At 45.1% G+C, this 20,856-nt stretch overlaps 1 non-coding gene across 1 annotated transcript; it reads right to left on the bottom strand.

Annotated features, from left to right (window-relative positions):
* Positions 1 to 19,639: 19,639 nt before the first annotated feature.
* TRNAS-CGA (transfer RNA serine (anticodon CGA)) lies at positions 19,640 to 19,721 on the bottom strand. The gene has a single exon. It is a non-coding gene; the product is annotated as a tRNA-Ser (tRNA).
* Between the last annotated feature and the right edge of the window lie 1,135 nt (positions 19,722 to 20,856).

The following is a 20,856-nucleotide window of genomic DNA, read 5'->3' as shown; positions in this document are numbered from 1 at the left end:
TGTATAATAGAGGCCTTGAATATTTCTAAGAGAACTTTGCATGTGATGCACCCAGGCGGAATCTGAGATCTGACTCCACAAAACTTGTCTCAGTCCAAATAATGAAGAAGGTCAGAGGGGGAGGGAGAAGTTTCTCCTTCCTAGCTTGTAAACTCTGGAACTCTATGCCTTTGGTATTGTGATTCCAATCAAATCGATCCTCTTTGAAAAAGCTGTTGAAAACCTGGTTTTTACTAATCATACAAAAAAAAGAGTGTCCAGCTTGCTTCTGAAACGCTAACACCAAGACGCCTTGGCATTCGCGAGCTGCATAAAACTTTTGTTAAAACTTTTGTTATGTAATTTTGGCATTTCTAGAGCATGTTAAACCAGAAGGCATCCTAGCGGTGAAAACAGAGAAAACTGCTTCACTGGTGCAGATCCCAAACATTGAACTCCTTAACTATCTTGTGACGAGGACTAGTTTGCAAATAACCATGTTTTCACCTGCTTGTGAAAAATAAGGTGCAAAGTTAAGCTCCTGATCCGCTCTGGGAGGGAGTTCCATAGCCTGGTGGAGCCACTGTGAAACCCCGCTCCCCCCACCTGGCTTTCTTGCACCTAGGAACCACAATCTTGGGTTGTCCAGCTGAACGCAGATGCCTCCATGGAACATACTAATTAAAGGACATCCTTATACAAAACGGACCCTGAGAATGGAGACCTTTGTGAGCCAAAAATAGGGCTTTGAAGTGCACCCACTTCTTTCCTGGGAGCCATTGAAGTGATCTCAATCCTTCCCTGACCAAGGAGTGTTTAGGGACCTAATATGGGCACCTGCAGTGCAAGATTCTCTAACACATAGCCCAGGTACAATAGCAAGCATCTCACACACACACACCGACATATACTCACAACACATTGCAGTTTTCCTGCATTGCCGGATCCTGCTGGGCTATTTGCACAAAGGCCTTATCAATGCCACAGTCTCTTTCTTCCCAGGGTTCTGGCGGACAGCAGATATAGGCAGAGAGAATCAGGGCAGTAATATGCATATCTGAGTATGCAGCTGACCCCCTCTGGCAGCACGTATCCAAGTCACCATGCCAACTGTCTTGGTTAATGGTTAATAATGTAGAGGAGACACAGCCCCTTTATTGTGAATGAAGCCCTCCATTACTCAGAATCCTGGCTAGGTATTCCTTTAGGGAAGCCATATTCATTCCTTCCTATACTTTTCCTTTTGGTTATCTGAAGTATCATGGCAGATAATTACTTCCTTTGACATCCGCATGCTTCCTTCCGGGTGAGTTACTTCCAGACAATAATAGGGGCCCTGACTGATGCCCAGAGCATCACTTGTCTGTAGTGATAGACTACAGAAACTGTGTAAAATTGAAGTAAGATCAGATTTATTCTACACCAAATAAAGAGATGCTACTGGAGTACAAGCAGGTACTCTTGGCTTTCCCCCAGTCTCAACGCCCAACTGTCCAACACATTTGAAATCCCCAACAATCATCATAGAACCTGATATGAGGAACATTCTGCAGCAAGCATAGACAGTTGAGTCTTAATAACTAGTATAAACCCTTAACGCTCCTAACACAGTCAGTGTATGATCAAATATAACAAAGTCCAGTTGTGAAGGTTCATCATTGCTCATTGTGCTGCATCGGTTGGTGCCGCCTTCACATTCTTATATTCAGACCTTGAATTCTTGGCATCCTACCTGTGACACTTGTTCTACCTTTTCATGAGGTGTTTTTCTTGATTCCATGCTTTTCATCAGAGGTACTAGATTATGATCCTTTCACTATTTGACCTTTTTCCTTGATCCTTCTTGTGTCCTTTGAAGAAGCTAAGGAGCTAAATGGAAACAACAGGCTTGGTGCTCATATAAAGAAGGCCAAAGGCCCAACTCCCACTAAACCAATGCTTGAAGTGGCAGGTGAAGGATGGGGATATTTACCCATAGGATATTCACAAAACATCCCTAGTGCAACCTTCCCTAGCTCGCAACTCAGGTTCAATAGGGCACGCTTTCAGCTGTTGGACTGAGTATTTCACTGCTGACAGCATTGCAATCTTCCTTCATACACATAGCAGGTACCGTGTAAGCATCTACAGGGCAAGTTTCCTCCAACTCACACACAGAACATCCACAGTGAGGGCAGCAGTGCAAGATTCTTTTCCAAAAGCAGGTAGAGCACAGTAATGGCAACAGACGGACAAGCTTCATTACACAAAGGAGGAACAATAAAGGCATCTGTATGCTAAGCTTCCCTCACACATGGAGTAGGTGCAGGACAGACATGCTTCTACACATATAGGCACAGTTCCAAGCTTCTCAGATACAACAGGTACAGTACAAGAATTCACAGTTCAAGCTTCATCCCAACCAGATCAAATAAAAGCAACAGTAGACTAAGATTCAAGTTCAAGTTCAAGTTCGTTTTTATTGTTTGATTAATTAAAATCATTACAATACCCCCCTGGTGCACATAAAAGAATTACATAGACGGATTATCATTCTATAAAAATACACATCATTTTTTGTTATAAAAATTCTTAACAATAAAATTTAGATATAAAAGGTTTTGCATTGGTGGCATTCAAACTTGGCACAACAAAGTTAACAGTATAAACCCCTTAGGAAGGGTATTAATGTAGTTTTACAGAAATGTATTTAGGGTCTCTGTCGGCTTGCTGTAGAAGTTTACTAACTACATTCTTGTTTTTGACTCCTCTGCCTGCCAAGATGTGTGACGTGTTCTCTAACCAACGTATCACCGCTTGCCTGCTTGACCGAATGTTCAAATCGTTAAAAATTGTTTTCAGGTAGTGCCTCCTTTGGTCTTGGATGGCTGGGCAGGCCCATATTAGATGAATTAGAGTTTCTTTTTTGAAGCCGCATAGTTGGCAAGACTCTGATTTAAATGCCTTTTTCCACAGAGGGTATAAGTCCTTTGAGTCATGAACGCCCATTTGAAACTTTATGAAGCTCATTTTTAGCTGTGGGCTATAATGGACGGATACATATGCTTGTGGCTTTGAGAGATGGTAGGAGTTAATAACTGTCTTGTTGAGCTCCTTTTTGTCCTTCCACAAGGATTTCTTTTTGGCTGCGATGTTTACTATTTTATCGAAGCTTCCTCTGTCCAGCCCTTTATCCCATGCTGTTTGTAGACCCATCTCGGCCAGCAAGTCACTCAAAAAACTTCCCTAGGAGTTAGGAGTATCCAGTTCCCCCTGGGGCTTGATTGCATCCCAGCATAAGCTATTCAGAGTGCCTGGGAGAGAAGAGCGCAATGTGTGACAAAGTTTGATAAAACTGCTCATTCCCCGGAACTTCTGGTGATGGAGGCCGAATTCCAATCTGACCTGGGCGGGTGAAATACATTTTGGTAGGTCAAAGACTGCTTTATAAATCTTTGTCTGCAGCTTGTTCAATAAGTGCGCTTCATTGCCGCACCAAGAGGCCAAGCCATAGGATAAACTGGGCTGGATTTGGGCGGCCATAACTTTTAGCAAGTGGGAGTAGTTCAGGCAGTCCATTTTTTTACGTAATAATCTGTAAGCATAAATTAATGATTGTGCCTTGGCTTTTAATGCCAATTTATGTTCTTTATGAGTTGCCCCTTGCCCGATTATTACGCCCAGGTATTTGTATGAGCTAAGTACTTCACCGTTTGCCCCTTTGGCCATCCATTTGAACTTAGTTTTTTTACGGTCCACTAGGCGGACAATTTTAGTTTTCTGTTTATTTAGCTCGAGCTGTTCCATGTCCAAGTAGGCTACGAAATTGTTTATTGATCTCTGTAAGCCAATAGGGTTTTGGCTCAGCAAAACGATGTCATCCACGTATAGGAAGTTGGCGACTGGTGTGTTGCCCATTTTCGGGGGGTGAGAGTCTGGTTTCTCAATATGTGGTGCGATGTCAGATAAGAACAGGTTAAATAAGCTGGGGGCCAAGACAAAGCCTTGTTTCAGGCCTCTTTGTGTAAAAATACTCACTGTGGTGCTTAGCCCGTCGCCTAGCTTGACTCTTGCCCAAGTATCCGAATACAATGCGATTATGGCATTGAGCATTTTGTTTGGCAAGCCCCATGCGTTGAGTTTCTTCCAGAGCTGTCTCCTGCTCACTCTATCAAGAGCGGATTTGTAATCCACGAAACAAGCGAACAGTTGCTGTTTTGTTTTTTGTGCTTTTTCCGTTAGAAGTGCTAGGATGGTAAGGTTGGATATAGTACCCATTCCTTGCCTAAATCCTGACTGGAACTTTGGGATTATGTTTTTTTCTTCCATCCAACCTTGCAGTTGAATTAGCAAGCAGGAAGCGTACAGTTTTGCTTCTACATCTATCAGTGAGATTAGTCTATAGTTTCCCGGCTTGCGGTGATCCCCCTTTTTTAATATAGGGTGGATGATATTACCCTTCCAGGAAGCCGGTATGTCGGACTGGTTGTAGATCTCATTGAAGAGTGGGGTGAGGATGGAGGACCACAACTCGGGGTTGTTCTTAAAAATTGCGTTGGGAATGCCGTTTGGCCCGGCCGCTCCCTCAGACTTTAAATTCCGTATAAGTCCAATTAGCTCATTCGTGTTAGTCAAGGTGTTAGGCTCGTTGGTGCGTGGATCTGGCTGTGGTGGGCTTCCTTCCGCATGATCTGGATTGAGGAGTGCCTTTTTGTCTTTCTGATCGAGATCTTGCCCGTAGTGCATTCCTTCGAGACCCGTCGCTGCCTGGTTATACAGGGATTGCACATGGGCAGTCCATGTGTCTGCTCCAATTCCTGCTTCTTGTTTAGGTCGGATGATAATTTATTCATTATGCTCCAGAAAACGCTACTGTTGGTTTTTTTGCTAGCGGATAGTAATTGCAGCCAGATGGACTCTTTATACATGGTTTTTGCTCTCCCCAGATTCCTCATGTAAGTGCGCCTTAATGCGTGCAGCTTCGTTTTTTCTACTTTTTGGCCCTTTGGCCCTTTTTTTCCGCTTGCAATTGCAGTCGCACTTCTCTCGCGATCTCTCTTTTTTGGTTCCTAAGGACTTGGTTGAACCATGGTTTGCTTCTGCTTGCTGTTGATGGCGTGCGACCCGAAAAGACTAGAAATTTAAGGACTAAAAACTGGGCCAGCTGTTCCCAGGTGTTAACGCAGTCCTTCTCTGGAGGGGGGGTCTTGATTAGCCAAGAAAGCCCTTACTGTCTCCTCAATGGTTTGGGGAGCCACTCCCCGCCATTTTAACTTGCACAGATTGAACTTTTCAGGCGTTGCATAATGGAATTGATTTTTGGTGCACACTTGACTTTATTTTTCACGTTCAAGATGAGTGGGAGGTGATCACTTTCGGCTCATGGGATGATTTTAAGATTAATGATTTGCGGGAGCAAGTTATTGCTGATAATTGTGAAATTGATCGTGGAAGAGACTTTTCCGCTTAAGTATGTTACGGCAGCTGGGATATCCCCCGGGGCGTTGCCATTCAGGATTGTCAGGTCGAGGGCTGCTAAGTTGCACACTAGATCTCTTGTTCCCTGGGTAGCTTTTCTTTTACTTCCTGGCCGAGTCTCTAGGAGGTTACTATTAAAGTTGCCTGTGATCACTATTTTGCAGCTCTTGTGGCTTCTCTGCAATTATGTTATTAGTTTAATTAAGGTTACATATTTTCCCTTCTGCTTTTTTCTTTCAGGGTGGATGTAAACGTTAATTAATAGGAGTAGACTAAGATTCCTTCAGCACCTACAGTACAAACATTTGCAGTGCCAGCTTCCCTCAGCTCACACTAAGAGGATGCACAGCACAAACATCAGTGCAAGATTGTAATAGAGACTCATTGCAACACTCATAAACAGAAGCGCAAGCTTTACTAATATACAAAGTCACTACAGTAGAGGCATGTGTAGTGCAAGCTTAGCAGTTCACCTGGGTTAAGAGATACACACAATCCCTGCTATGGCAAAACCAGATTATTTTTTCAAACGTGAGAGACAGTGGCAAAAGTGGGGCTCTGTCTTAAAGAAGATGTGTTACATTGTATTTTTGTCTAATGTTTTGGTGTGTTTGTATTATGAACTTACTTGGCCTAAGGCTAGCAAACATTTGGAAATCTGGTGCTGTGTGTTTCCTTTGTTGCTTGTTGGGCCTCATTGTGGATCTCTAGTGTTAATGTAACCCATCCACTTCTGAGTGTTTGCACTCCTCTGAGCCGGAGCTTTTTATATATTTTTTTTAAAACAAGGGCTTCAGTTTGTTTGAACACATGCTTCTCTTTGGCCTCTTGGGCCACTCACCAAGCTATTTGTATTTGTCAAAACATACTGGGCTATGTATTGGTGCAAACATCGCATCAATGTCTTCTTGCAGCCAGATGATATAATGAAAAATGTAGAGATATCATCAATTTTTAACAAATTTGTTCAATATTTCAAGCAAATTATACCCAGCTCAGTCGTATGGCTGTGTACTGTGATTGCTCCATGCACACTCCTCCCTCTTCTCTGTACAGACTCTGGTTAATTAGTCCCGCTGCCACCATGCAGTTTCACTGCTTGGGGCCTCAATGCCGTGCTGCCTTACAGCCCGCCTCACTTCCTGCTGACACAGTGGGGCCAGGTAAAATCCAGGTAGTGGGCCCTGTGTCGCAGTACCATTACACTCGCAACCCCAAATCTCAGGGAGATGGAATTGCCGGGTGCCCTGTGCTCAAATGGGCTATTTTGGGCTACTTGACTATATAGTGCCGTAAAGTGCTGCAGAAAGTTGCTACAAGTAGTGGCTAGTGTGGACTGTGGCTGTAGTGAGAGAGTGCCACCGCATCAGGGTGCTACAGTCCTTCGGGGTGTGGACACAAGTACCAATTACCTCCTGCATGACTAGCGGCACTTAGAACACAGTCTCAAAATTGGGCTAATGCCTTACTTATGCTACATGAGGACTCGCTGAGGCCTCGCGGAGTTCTATCCTTCTATTTGTCCTTTGCTATGCAGAGGAGAACGTTCCCACCCCACCTGGAGCGGCGTGTGCTCATGTCTCTCTCTGGTAGATACTTGATAGTTGGGTTGCTGGGTGACGGTTAGCTAGCTGAATAGCCTTTTTTATTTTTTTTGTGCAGAGTTTTATATATCGCGAACTTGACCCGGTATCGGGTATCAGAGCGCTTTACATAGCATCATTTGCGTTACAGAAGGGCACAATCATTTTTGTTAGGCACGGGGTAAATGATTTGCCCAGAATCACAGGATGTTCAGCGTCATTGTCAAGACTCGAACCCGGTTCTCCAGATTCGATCTCGACCGACATAGCTGTTAGGCCAACTCCTCTCCCCATACCACCTTAACGCTGGAATACTGGGCTGCACGATTGTTCCATTTGTTTACGACTGTTCTGCTGTTATCCTAGGACTCTCCCAATCTTTAAACCCCTGCTCGCATATCACCTGTGAGGATCGTGGTGCACTCCAGCCTCCGAGGGTGCACCCAGCGGGAATATTAAGGGGTCAGCAATATTGTTAGGCCACACTTACAAAGTGCTAAATAATGGGACAACCACACAGTAGCTCAGTCGTGTGGACCGGAAGTCTCGAGCGACCCCAACCTATTTATTTAAGCTCTCTGGCCATGCCTGGCCAGAGAGTGATACAATGTTGGGGTCTGCTCCTGTTTCTGCCCGGAGGCAGAACCACTAGAGCGCTACATCCCATCCCAAATCAGTCCTTTATCAATATCTTGAATATTAGTTATTTAACACATAAAGTCAGCAAGCCTCTTGCTGGGCCGAGGGTTCGGCCTGAGATGGTACGGTCGTTGACGGTCTTCGCCACGCTGTCCAGAGCTTGCTTTTCCCTTGGAAGGCACTGACCGCACCGGGCTGGATATGGGGGATTCACTACCACCAGAATCCAGGATGTTCCGGTCAGGTTCTGCGCTTGTTGGTGGATCACCTGGCTGAGGTGCGCCGGCTGTTGGTGGAATTTGCTTGAACCAGGACACATTGCGCATCACTACTTCTCCATCTCTCTCTGCGTTGACAGTTGTGCCTTTTGTGGATCTCAAGGTTCATGATCCCGCTTCATAGGGGGTGCGGAACTTTCCGCCAGGGCGCCGGGTGCGTATCAGTACGGAGTCCCCGGGGACAAACAACTGGGAGCGAGCCCTCCGTCGCTGACTGGCTTTGTCGTTGGTGCTGCGTCTTCTCTCTTGAGTTGCCTGTGGGTCGTACGGTTTCGCGACCCAGGTGTCTGCTATGGGTAGCATGTCCCGCCGTGGACCGGATAGCATGAGTGACCAAGGAGATCGTTGCGTGGTGCAGTGCGGGGTGCTCCTATATTCCCGTGGGAAATTTTGGAGAGCAGTCTCTGGGTCATTTTCCTCCGCCGTTGCAAGGCGTAGCACTTTATTGATGGTTCGCATAAACCGCTCGACCTCACCGCTTGCTTGGGGCCATTGCGGCGTAATTCGGTGGTGCTTGATTCCGAGGTTTCCCACAAAGTCTCTGAACTCGCAGCCTTGGAACAGGGGCCCGTTGTCCGTCTTGATCGCCTGTGGTATTCCGAACAGCGCAAACACCTTGGCCAGGATTGGTTGCACATTGGTGAAGCTTGTGGACGGGGCAACCTCCACTACCGGGTACTTGGTGTAGCTGTCGACCAAAACGACGGTGATCCTCCCATCAGGGAAACTTCCGAAGTCAAGACTCACCCACGACCATGGTGACGGCGCTGGGTCCTCTGTGATGACGGGGGCAGGGTTTTCTGAGCTGCTGGTGAGTTGGCAGGACCTGCAGTTGCGAACCACGGTGTCAACGCTCTCTTCGAGGTTGGGGTACCACATCTTTTCCCTCATCTTTGACTTCATCCGCTTTGTGCCTTGGTGGCCTTCATGAGCGAGGATCGTAGCTTGTTCTTGTAGATCCTTAGGGATTACAATTCTCGCCCCTCTCAGGACGATGCCATTGTCCGCGATGCTGAGTTCGTCATGAACCTTCCAGAATTGTGCCAACCGACTCCTTTCCGCTTCGCTCCAGCCATGTACGTTCTTAAGGAAACCTTCCCACGAACGCTGGTTAGGGCTTGGGCGATTCTCGTGAATATAGGGTCGGCGTCGAGTTGTGCTTTGATCTCGTCGATCGACATTGCCCAAGGGCACGCCCATTGGGACACCATGTTGACGAACTCCTCCGTTTTTGACTCTTGATCAGCATCCGATTCACCTGCTTGTGTGGGGTGACGGGACAGGAAGTCGGCTGGGTTCTTGGCTCCCGGGCGGTAAACCAAGTCCATTTGGTATTGTTGTACCTGTATCACCCATGGCTCTATTCTGGGAGGGGGATGGGGAGCGGTCCCCTTGAACAGCGGAAGGAGCGGCTGATGGTCGGTCACCACCCGGAATGGGTGTCCGCTTACATAGAGGTGAAAGGGGTTGCACGCCCACTTCACAGCGAGTGCTTCTCTCTCAATCTGCGAGTACCATGACTCCGTTGTGGTGAGAGCCTTGCTCGCGAACGCCAAGGGGGCCCAGGTTCCTGGCTCTGTCTCTTGGGTGAGCAGCGCTCCCAAACCAACTGGACTGGCGTCGACTAGGATCTCCGTGGGTTTGGAGGTGTCAAAGTAGGCCATAGTGGTGCTGTCTAGCAGCGCTGACTTCACCTGCTCGAAGGCCTTGCTCTCTGCAGGAGTCCATCTCCACGGGGTTTCTTTCTCCGTGAGGTTGCGGAGTGGCTCAGCGATGGTTGCCAGATTCGGGATGAATCTTGCGCAATAAGTTGCCATCCCCAGGAAACTCCTGACTTCAGATGCGGTGGTATTGGCAGGGGCGCCCCGGATCGCTTGCGATTTCCTGGGGTCCACCTTGACACCGTCGGAGCTGAACACATAACCAAAGAAATCAATGGTCTTCTGGAAAAACTGGCACTTCTCCTTGTGGAGGGTCACTCCATGTTCCATTAGCCGTTGCAACGTGGCTCTGAGCCGCCGATGGTGTTCTTTGGCTGTCTTTGAGTGTATCAGGATATCATCGCTCACGTTGAGCACGCCTTGAAGGCCTGACAGGATCTCTTTCACAGCGTTTTTGGAATATCTCGGCAGCTGATGAGATACCGAAATTGAGCCTCTTGTACCGGCGGAGCCCGAGATGGGTTGAGAATGTCGTAATATACTTACTCTCTTCCGCTAATCTCAGTTGGTGATAGCCGGCATTAAGGTTCAGCTTGGAGAACCATTGCGAGCCATTCAGGTCGGCAAGGATGTCGTCTACCGTCGGTGTGAGGTGTCTCTCCCGTTTGATGGCTCTGTTCAGCATTCGCATATCAATGCAGATTCTAATCTTGCCGGGCTGCCTTGGTTTTGCGGCGATGACCATGGGCGATACCCATGGGGTGGGGCCTTATACCTTTTCAATCACGCCTTGCTGCTCTAGTTTCAGTAGCTCCTGCTCGACTAGCGGCCTCAGATGAAATGGGACTCGTCGGTGTCGTAGTGCCACTGGCTGCACTGCTTTGTCGATATGGAGCTTCACCGGTTGTTCCTTGATGGTTCCAAGCCCTTTGAAGAGCTGCGGGAATGATTCTAGGATGTCTTCCATCTGGAGCTTCTTGACTGCATTTGCGAATGCTATTAGTTGGAGGTCTTCTGCCGTGTGGCTTCCTACCAGTAGGTCGGCCTCTCTGTCTACAACGTGGAATGTCGTCGTGACCTCTTTGTCTTCCGCTTTCACTTGGGCTAACATTTTCCCTCTTAGGGGAAGCGGTTTCTGGCTTCCATATGTTAAAATCCGGATTTTGGAGGGTGTCAGCTGCGGTCTTGGGTTTAGGCTATCTCAACGTTGCATTTCGGCTGTGGCCTCCGTCTTCTTTTTAGATCACTTGCAAACAAGACGAAGTAGCATTCTCCTTCCTCATTAGTCGAGGAGTCATCAAGGCGCTGATAGGTCTGCGATGGTGCTTTCGGTGACCGTGACGTCGTCGGTTCCTCTAGCGATAGGTGTCTCACTGCGCCTGCTGCTGATTTTCTCCCCACGGGGTTCTTGCCTCGGAATCTTCCCCGCCACACACTTGCGAAGTGATTAGGGATTCCGCATTTGGAACACGTCTTGCTTCGCGCAGGGCAGCCGTCTGGATTGTGTTCCTCCCTTCCACAATACCCACACGGGTTACGTCGCGTCGCTTTGCTGGGCCACCGTCCTCGTCCGCTCCGAGTTGGAGTACGGATGGCGTCTACTCGCTCTGCCTTCACGTGGGTGTTCGCATCTGTCTGCTGGTTGAATGCGGCTTCCATTGCCGTCGCGCGAATATCTGACAATTCATGCGACCGTGCAAGGAGCAGGATCTCATCTAGGGTGATGCGCGGTTGCCTTAGTATCAGTGTCCTCAATTTCTTGTTGCGGCAGCCTTGGATCAGTTGTGCCATGACCTCCTTGGTCTGGTCATCTTCAGAGCACGTGCTCACTAGTTCCCTGAGCCAGGCATGGAATGCGTCCATCGTCTCCCCTTCTCTTTGCCTTGACTGCCTAAATTTGAAGCGTTCGTAGTGAGGGTTGAGTTGCGGGTCAAAGTGGGCATTTAAAGCTGTGACCGCTGCGTCATAGTGGTTTGCTGCACCGGTATTCGGGAGGTGCATGAACAGCTTATAAATTTCGTCTCCCCCAAAATGTAGAAGTAGCGACCTCTTCACGCCGTCATCGGTTTCCCAATCCAGACTGCCCACCTTGGGGCTGCGGCTGACGGGTCAATTAGTTCACTGAAGGGCGGCAGCGCTTGAATCTGCGAGTGTGCTGGTGGAGGCGGTGGATAAGCAGGTACTGCAGCTTGATGCTGCGTGGCATCCTGGTTTGGCTGGTTCGACATATCGTGACCGTCTGTCTCTAGCGCTTCCTTGTGTGGTCAGCTGTCTTGTCGTGTGCCAATGTTCGTCGTTGGTGCCCATTCCTTGTGAGACTAACTGATTTGCTTTTGCCACTGCTTGTTGTAACTGTGGTACTGGTCGTCCTTTGCTTTTGCCACTGCTTGTTGTAACTGTGGTGCTGGTTGCTTTGGTAAACAACTGCTTGCGCTTGCCACTGCTTGTTTTGTTCTAGCATTGACTTCCTATTTTTCCTTTGCATTAGCTTGTGCTTGTTAGATGGTTGCCTTATCTGAGCCCCTCTCTGACGGCGGGTGATAATTTAGCTTGTCCGGTGCCTGGGGGTTGTTTCTCTCTTGTCCCAGCCTGCTTCAAATGCACGTTGTGGGGTGTGGCTTGAGCGCCCGGCATTCTCTCGCTCTCTCCCTGGATCGCGCTGATGTCGGGTTCTTGCTGCGCATGCATGCAATCGTCAGTCGGGCCGCGGGAGTCTTGGCCTAGTTCCAGGCTCTGCCGCGCAGTGTACGCGCTCTTCCTCTGCTGCCCCAGGTGAGCCCCTGCAGTTTGGAAATTTTGCGCACCACTTACCGGTTCTTTCTGCTGCTGATCTGGGGCTTCAGTTTTCACCCCTCTCGGCCGCCGGTCTTGTCGGGCGCGTGCCGTTTTTCACGGTGCCAGCAGCACACAGTCTCCTGCATTAGCGGGGCAGCTGCAGGTAATGCGGGTGGCTGTATCCCACCCTCGTCGCCAGTGTGAGGATCGTGGTGTACTCCGACCTCCAAGGGTGCACCCAGCGGGAATATTAAGGGGCCAGCAATATTGTTAGGCCACACTTAAAAAGTGCTAAATAATGGGACAACCACACAGTAGCTCAGTCGTGTGGACCGGAAGTCTCGAGCAACCCCGGCCCGTTTATTTAAGCTCTCTGGCCACGCCTGGCCAGAGAGTGATACAATGTTGGGGTCTTCTTCCTGTTTCTGCCCGGAGGCAGAAACACTAGAGCTCTACACCACCTCCCCTGTTTGTTATCAGAGAAAGTAGTGAGGCAAGTTGATTTGGAAGGAGAGGTTGCTGAAGGGGAGTGCAATATGCTTCGACTGTGTCGGGCTGAGTTTGGTTGTGTGAGTTGCAGTAGGTATTATAGGGTGCTGCTAATTAATGCCGGTGATCACCGTCCATTAAGTCATCTTGACTGGTGCCTGAGGTTCCGATGTGAACTGAGACAAAAATACTGTTAGAGGAACAGCTTCTGCTATCAGAACCGCAAAGGAATTAATTAACACTTTTTTAATTCTGCTTTCAAAGTATGCCTTTGGTTCCTATCTTGGTGTTATTACTCTTGAGGACCCGAGGAAGCCCTGTTCAGAGCTCTTTGTGAGGCATAAGATTTCCAGGTCATTATTGGGGGATTCTTTGCAAGGTGAAACAGGCAAATGTGAGTACATTATTCAAAGGCACTAAGCTGAAGAATTCACTTAAGCAATCTGACTCCAAAGAGGAACCCAGCGAAGCCACAACTGTCAAACTAAGCAGTGTGGTGAGCAGAACCTGGTTTGTTTTGCCAATGCTGCTAATACTATAGTTCCAGTTGATTTTACACTTTTAAAAGACCAATCGCAAAGAAAAAGCCAAAAAAGCACAGTTGTTTCAAGTCACGGAAAACAAATGGGGTTCATTGGATTCTGTCCAGGAGATGGAAAAATAACCTGTAGTACTGGACTCTTTCAGTCTTGTTAATTCAGCCAATAATCCTAGTGGTATTCAAAAGTCTCCATTACTGCTAGACATTGCCTTGTTGGTTATCTCAATAACAGATTTTGTTAGGAAGCATTAAAAAAATAAAATAAAGAAGATCCATTTTTAGAGTCATCATGTGACACTAGAATGAAGGAAAGAGTTCAAATGGACTAAATCACTTCTTTGGATATAGAAGCCCCCCACCTCTTTCAAGACTCAGGGATGCACCTGCTCCAATTCCGGTTATCTTTCTCTTGGCCTCATCCAATTATAATCTCAACCACTGGAAACTTCTTCTATTGAGGTGGTTATGGCAGACAAAGGGATCAAATAGGATAATTGAGCAAAAAATCATAAAGGGCGAAGAATCTCATTGACAGGGAGACTAATAATCACGCGAGTCAGTTATCCTTTTCCAACTTGACAACTTCGGTGCCCCTACATCTTCGATGCAGAGAACTTTATGCAGGATTTTCAAATTGGTAGTCTTAAATAATGAGGGACTGAAAAATCAGTTAGGTCTCTTGAGGAATATAAATGAGAAGCTAGAGCAAATAAAGCCACATATGGCCACAATGGTTCACCATGTTCAGGATTGTAACTCCAGTGAGGATGAATAAGGTCATTCAGAGGAAAAAAGGAGGGAGGCCGAGGTTGCCCAAGTATGTATATCGAAGGCCCCAATGCAGATCAAAAAGAAAGGAGGCCATATATTTTATACATACTATACCTTCAAGAGTGTGTCGGAAAAGTCACAATAGTAACAAACAATATAATAATACTAAAAACCAATAAACAAATGAAGCACTTGGGCCACTTAGGAGCAAATAGATCACCGGATCCCATATTATGAAAAGAAATGTAAGTAATAATTAAGTTAATAATGTTCGAAACGGGAGATGAGGTTCCAAGAGCCAAATAGTTTAAATTAGAACATAAATATAAGAATACGCGAAAAGGGAATTAGCCTATCTAACGGGGAGGAAATTATCAGAGGGGTGTTCCCCAAAAGAATAACCTGAAGGTTCAAAAAGCAACTGGGGTAAGAAGATGGCTTACCAATAGTAGGAGGAAGAAGTCTGGAAAAAAATAAAATAGCAAGATCAGTTAAGAAAGCTAATTATCATCCAAAGTTAGAAGATTATTGTGTCTCCCTGGTACTTTGATCATATAAAAGAAAGGAAACAATGAAAAAGCTGAGAGCCTTAAATAGAACAAGCCTTCTGGGGGCATGTTATAAGTACCCCTCACAAAAGACATACCCTCAAGTGATTAAAGCAGGTTAGCTTTATTGAAGGAAGTTCATCAAAAGAGGTTACAAAAGTAGAAGTCTTCTCTCACCTTGCCAAAGAAGCAATCATAAAAGCGAAGCAAGAATTATCCTGGCAGAATGCTATTGATCGTCAGAACAAAAAAGGGTGAAATGGTTTGATACACCTTGTCTGGAGTTGAAGAAGATGAGGAAGATGAAACATTAACAATGGGGCAAAAAGAATGACAGTGCATTCTGAGAATTAGAATATAAGGCACAGATTCTGAGGAATAAATCCCAATATTACAAGTTTAAGTGAGAGGAAACTATATCAGTAATTGCACATAACGATGACCCCATATTCTACCATTTATTCTGTTCTGGATCAACTGGGAAATCATGCACATCCAAATGTACAGTAATGGGAAAAGCTTGGATGGAATTCCTGTCAAACGTGTACTCAAGTTCCTCTGAAGAGGTATACAAAACCATGATGAGATCCTCTCTTTATTTACAAAAACATCTATAAAAAATACCATATTTTCTCTGGAACTTACAAGAGCTGTCGGAGTGACCTCCCTGCAATTGTATTTAAATCAAACATTGACTGGTAAGCAAGTTTTTTCCATTGGGCCTTTTATACATTTACCTTAAGAGGAGATGATCTAACTAATTGGAAAGGTGCAATTATAAAGCCTATTTATTAAAAAGATGATCAAACCAAGTCATCATTTGACAAAACCATTGTTTTAGTCTATGAGCAATGGCGTGCAATCCATAGAAACCGGTGATCCTAGTTCTGCTCGTCTGTAGATTCTTATACTGCATTTGACCTAATCAAGCAAGAGATATAGTGATTAAAACTAGAATCTCTAAAAATATCAAGAGCACTATTGTCTGTCCTGAAAGAGCTGCATAGAAATAATTGGGCTTGGATCAAATTGGATACCTCAGCAACCAAGAAAAGTTAGTATAGATAATGGATTGCACCAATGCTGTTTACTGGCTCTTATTCTGTTTTCATGGTATCTAGCTGACGTTTCTAAGACGTCATCAAATTCTCATCCTTTTTTGTCTAAAACGGGGGACAAACCCTTGTCATGTTTACTCGATGCAGATGACCTAATAACATTGTTTAGTTAAATTGAAAAGAAAATAATCATTTTTCTTTGTATGTAATTTTTTTATGTTTATTTGGGTTTATTTTGAAAAATTGTTGTATTGTACCTAGGTAATGTCCAAAATGATTTTGGTTGTGTTGTATGTTGTACAAACATGTAAATTGTGGGTGTGGGTTGTAGATATGAAATTTGCGTGACTTAAAATAATCCTTTTTTGAAACTAAGATAAAACAAATATCAATTGAAAAATAAATAAAAGGAATGAAATATAATTTTTCTTGGTTTACATTGACTCACGGATGTGATCGAAACAGTAAGTAGGGTAAGAAGTGTAATACGTAATGGCAGAATGGAGGCCCCACTTGTCCATCACTTTCTTGCTAAACAGCATACTGAAAAGGATACAAAATGGTGTGTCCTGGAAAAAGTGAAGGGTCAAACAGGTACTCCCATGGATATTATCCGTAAAAGACGAGAGTGTTTTTGCATATTCTTTTTGGATACGGTAAAAAACGGATTAAATGAGGAAATTCAGTGGAATATTACAAAACCTTGGTAACACTTCCCTTGAAGATAAGAGGCTCTTCTAGTGCTGTACACGGTTGCCTATGTTTGATATGTGCAAAGAACCATCTAGTTAGATATGTAATCATGGATGAGAGATGAGGTCATTGTGACTAAGAGCTATAATTGAACTTACTCGGTCCACAGGATATAGGTAAAATGAAAAATATACCAACTTGATGTAATACGTTACAATATATAGTCCACATGTTAGGCAAACTGGATATTGCAATGGAAGTTCTAGGTATTATTTGGCTGAATATGTGGGTCAGCTCATGTTGTCAGTGAGAATTGATGATTAATAAAATAACAGCCTTACAATCAAGTGCATGTTTTGAGAAAGCTGTTTTTGGCTTTCCTTGCTCATACTAAACTTACAACGTGACATAGAAGGCTCAAACCTCTCTTCTTTTCTGTTAATAAAAACGGGAATTCGGTGAAAGTGTGCGATATAGGAAACATAAATGTAAGATCTATTGTATTCTTTTATGGCGGTAGTCATATGTGTCTGTTCAAAATATCACAATTTTTTACCCAGATGAAGCAATGCATAGATTGATAAGAACGAGTGCGAATACCCTTCCAATATGGCGAAAAATAGGAATTAGTCCGTCGTCCGTTTAATAATCCTTCTGTGACCGGGCTAGTGTACGTGCTCTAGGACGCCCGGCGTCGTTGTGCGTCAGAGGGAAAAGGGAGTAGTGTCAGTCCGATGAAAACAGGACGTTGTTGGCATGCGCAAACAAATGTTTTGAAGCTTGCGTTTAATTGAACCCAGGTGTTATGGGTTAAGCGCTTTTTGGCGCGGTAAAGTATATATAAAAAGAGTGCCCCAGAGACTCCGAAGTCGTTCGTGGAAGCAAGTTACTACACGCCGGACGGTTTATGGAGAGTAACGTAAACTAACAAGGGTAAGTACGTTCCAAGTACGGACTGAAGGCAGCGTTTTGTCGGTGGGGGTTATGCTCTGCAATACGTAGATCTTTGTTGCTTATAATACGGGGATAACCCTTTTGTAAAAAGAAAAATTGGGGCGTTTTTGTTGGAGTGTACTGTTAGGGACAATGGGAGTCATTCATTTGTTGCTAAGCAGGAAAGCCTGTAATATTGTAAGCACGTTAAAAATCGGACCATAGACAGTGGCTTTCTCCGATGGGAGACATTTTTTGCGTCCCAAAATCTTCCAGCATAAATAACATGGATATTCCCTTATAGAAAGGAATCACGTAACTATATGTGTTTAGCTAAATACAAATTCTGATTTGTCTTTAGCATCATTCTAAGAGGACACGTTAGAGAGGGGACGATGCGAGATATTTGGCCATTGTTAGGTAGGATATTGGATATACAGTCAGGTTTGAACAGGCGTAATGACTGATTCCTCCGTATATATATATTTTTTACAGCAATTGGATGAAATACAGCCGGAAACAATAGAGGGCTGGATAACCGTTGACAGAGAAGAAAAAATAAAATATAAGGTGAAAAGAAAAAAGAAAGAGAAAAAGATTTCAAGGTATCTATATAATGGCCCAAATGGATTAAAAAATGACTTTTTGTGAACCTTTCTGGTATATCTTCTAAGATAGGCGTGTTGGTCTTTATACATACAGGTTTTTATTTCACACAAGATAAATCTGCTAAACGACGGATATGAGCGAACTACAGATGGTACAGTCCCTTTGAAACAGTGAAGGTAATAGGAACCGGGTAGATTGGATGGTTATTAGATAAAGTTCCCTTGACATAAATGGGTCTTAGATTAGCTGTCTGGTTACCTTATAGTTACTTATGTGGAACTAGCTACATGGGATACTCCAAGATAGAAGTCCCCTCACTAATAAGTGAGGATAATTTGAGACAATAAAAACAATGAGTTATAGTCCGAGATTTAATAAACTAATTTGGATACAGATACATTGATAAAATCTCCTTATTTCCCCTAGAAGTAACTACAAATGAGGTCGACATACGTTGTACTCTACTAAGCTACATGAAGAAAGATTGAATTCCAAATTGAGTGTAAGTTGACATGTACTTATGTTCTAATATAGGAAATAGGATGCTAAACATGAATAAAACGTAGAGCTATTACTTCCATTTAAAAGCTTAGATAGTGGTTAGGGGTAGAAATAACCATGTGTTGTTCATAGCGAATAATCAAGAACTGGTGTACGTCTCATGTATTTCTCAATTTCTCTTTTACTGGTTTGAAAAATAGAAATTACTCACATGTTTGGTTTATAAGGTGACACTAGAAGGTATGTTGTGTATGGTTGTTTGAGCAGTAGTTGATTGATCGGTCCTAGCAATGTCTTGTTTTAATTTTAAAAATAAGATGGACATAAAAGATAATATGGATCTTTTTATATAAATTTTTTCAGATATAACTCCAGGTCTTAGAGAACACTTATTAATTTATCTGGCGGGTCCTGATAAAGGTGGTCTCCATTGCTTTTATTTTCCACCGAAACGGGTTGGCCAAGTCCTTTTAAAATCCCTCAAAAGTGGTTCCATACTGGACAACAGATAGAAAAACAAGCATTTGCAATGCAATAGGTCTCGCATTTACACAAGTTTGAGCTATTGACATTGCAAATAATAATGCCTTTTATTTTTGTTTTTAAAACATAAATAAAAGGCATTGCCATTTACAATGCAATAGCTTAAAATCGCCTAAATGTGAGACCTATTGCATTTCAAATGCTTGTTCTAGCCAGTCACTCGAAAGCTTAAGAGCGTGATGAGGCTGAAAGTAGGTCACCTGTATTCTGTGACGAGTCCCAAACAGGGAAGAACGTGGCCACGATTATTGAACATCTCTGTGGGATGTTTGTCTTCGGTTGGGAAAATATATGTAATACATTGTTCCTCATCACGTCCACAGACATGGAAAGCAGTGCGCTTGGTAAAATTGCAGTTGCTGCAATAAAATCCTCTTTTCCTGACTCGCCAAGATCGGCCAGGCCAGGACAGGTCCAGACAATGAACTCTTTTGAAGCCAGCTGCTCTCTAAAACCCTTCCTGGGTGTGTCTCAATATTTACATCTGGAGTTAGTGTTTGCCGTTTAACTCCGTGACTCGATAAGGATTGCGATTGCACATTTCCTTAACTAAACATAAGTGTTATTGCAAAATCTCCTCTCGCTGCGAGCAGGATTTGAACCTGCGCGGGGAAACCCCATTGGATTTCGAGTCCAACGCCTTAACCACTCGGCCATCGCAGCTCGCTTAACATGACGTCACTGTTGTTTTATATGAGTAATGAAACACAGGACGACAGCCAGCACTAAGCCCCTTTGTACAAGTAAAGCACAATGAAGCCTATCTATTCTCGCTAGACACTGCACAAAGTGACCCCCACACACACATACCTTGTAAGGCGAATATCTTTTAAATATACACAGTATGCACTAGTCCTAAAACATAACGCATATAAAGACTGAACACTGCTGTAAGCAGGGGTCCACATGTATGCACTGAACCCAGGAACTCTGGCAGCTGACCTGTGCACTTACTACCCTGCACATCACACAATCTAAACCTAATAACCCCTACGTGTACACCAAACTCTGCAAATCTAAGGGTGCCTAGGCATACTCTGAACTCTGTAACTCCGAGGGCTAACCTGACCTGCACATATGTTACACACTGTAAAACTAACAGATTTTGTACACCTACCCCGGTGGCCTACGTATACAAAATGACTGATTGTAGCCGTCACAGTCCCTGGATATACACCGAACTCAATAACGCAGCGCTCGCGTGAGGCTGGCATTCACTGCAACATTAAACTAGTCTTGGATATTCACCACAGCCTGAGCAAACAAGATACTGCCTACCGTAAGGTTTAGCCTCTAAGTGACGTCAGGCGGGCGCACGCACTTCCGCGCAGGCGCAGAGTGTTCTTCGCCGCTTCTCCGCTTGCTGATGGCGTACAAGAGGCGATGGACGGCACTGGAGCCCCTGGCCGCGTCGCCCCCGCCCGCCCGCCGTAGCAGCACTGGAGCCCCTGGCTGAATCACCCCCGCCCGCCCGCCCGCCCATCCATCCATTGGGAGCCGGGCAGAAGGAGGGATTGCAACAAGAAAAGAGCCCGGTGAGGTAAGGGGGGGAGCGTGTGTGTATGCAGTGTGTGTGTGTGTGTGCGTGTGTGCCTGCCTGCATGCCTGCCTGCGTGTGTGTATGTGTGTGTGTCTGAGTGTGGCTGTGTGCGCGCGCGACTGCATGGCGGAATGGCTGACTTCCTGGGAATCTGAGATAGGATATGTGCAGGACGTGCGCGCCCACGAGGTGCAATCGGCGCGTGTCCGAATCCTGTCTCAGATTCCCAGGAAACTGAACACAATAGTTGGCGAGCTA

This window comes from Lissotriton helveticus, chromosome 2_1, assembly GCF_964261635.1.
Source record: "Lissotriton helveticus chromosome 2_1, aLisHel1.1, whole genome shotgun sequence".
Classification (NCBI taxonomy): Eukaryota; Metazoa; Chordata; class Amphibia; order Caudata; family Salamandridae; genus Lissotriton; species Lissotriton helveticus.
This window is presented reverse-complemented; position numbering and strand designations above follow the sequence as displayed.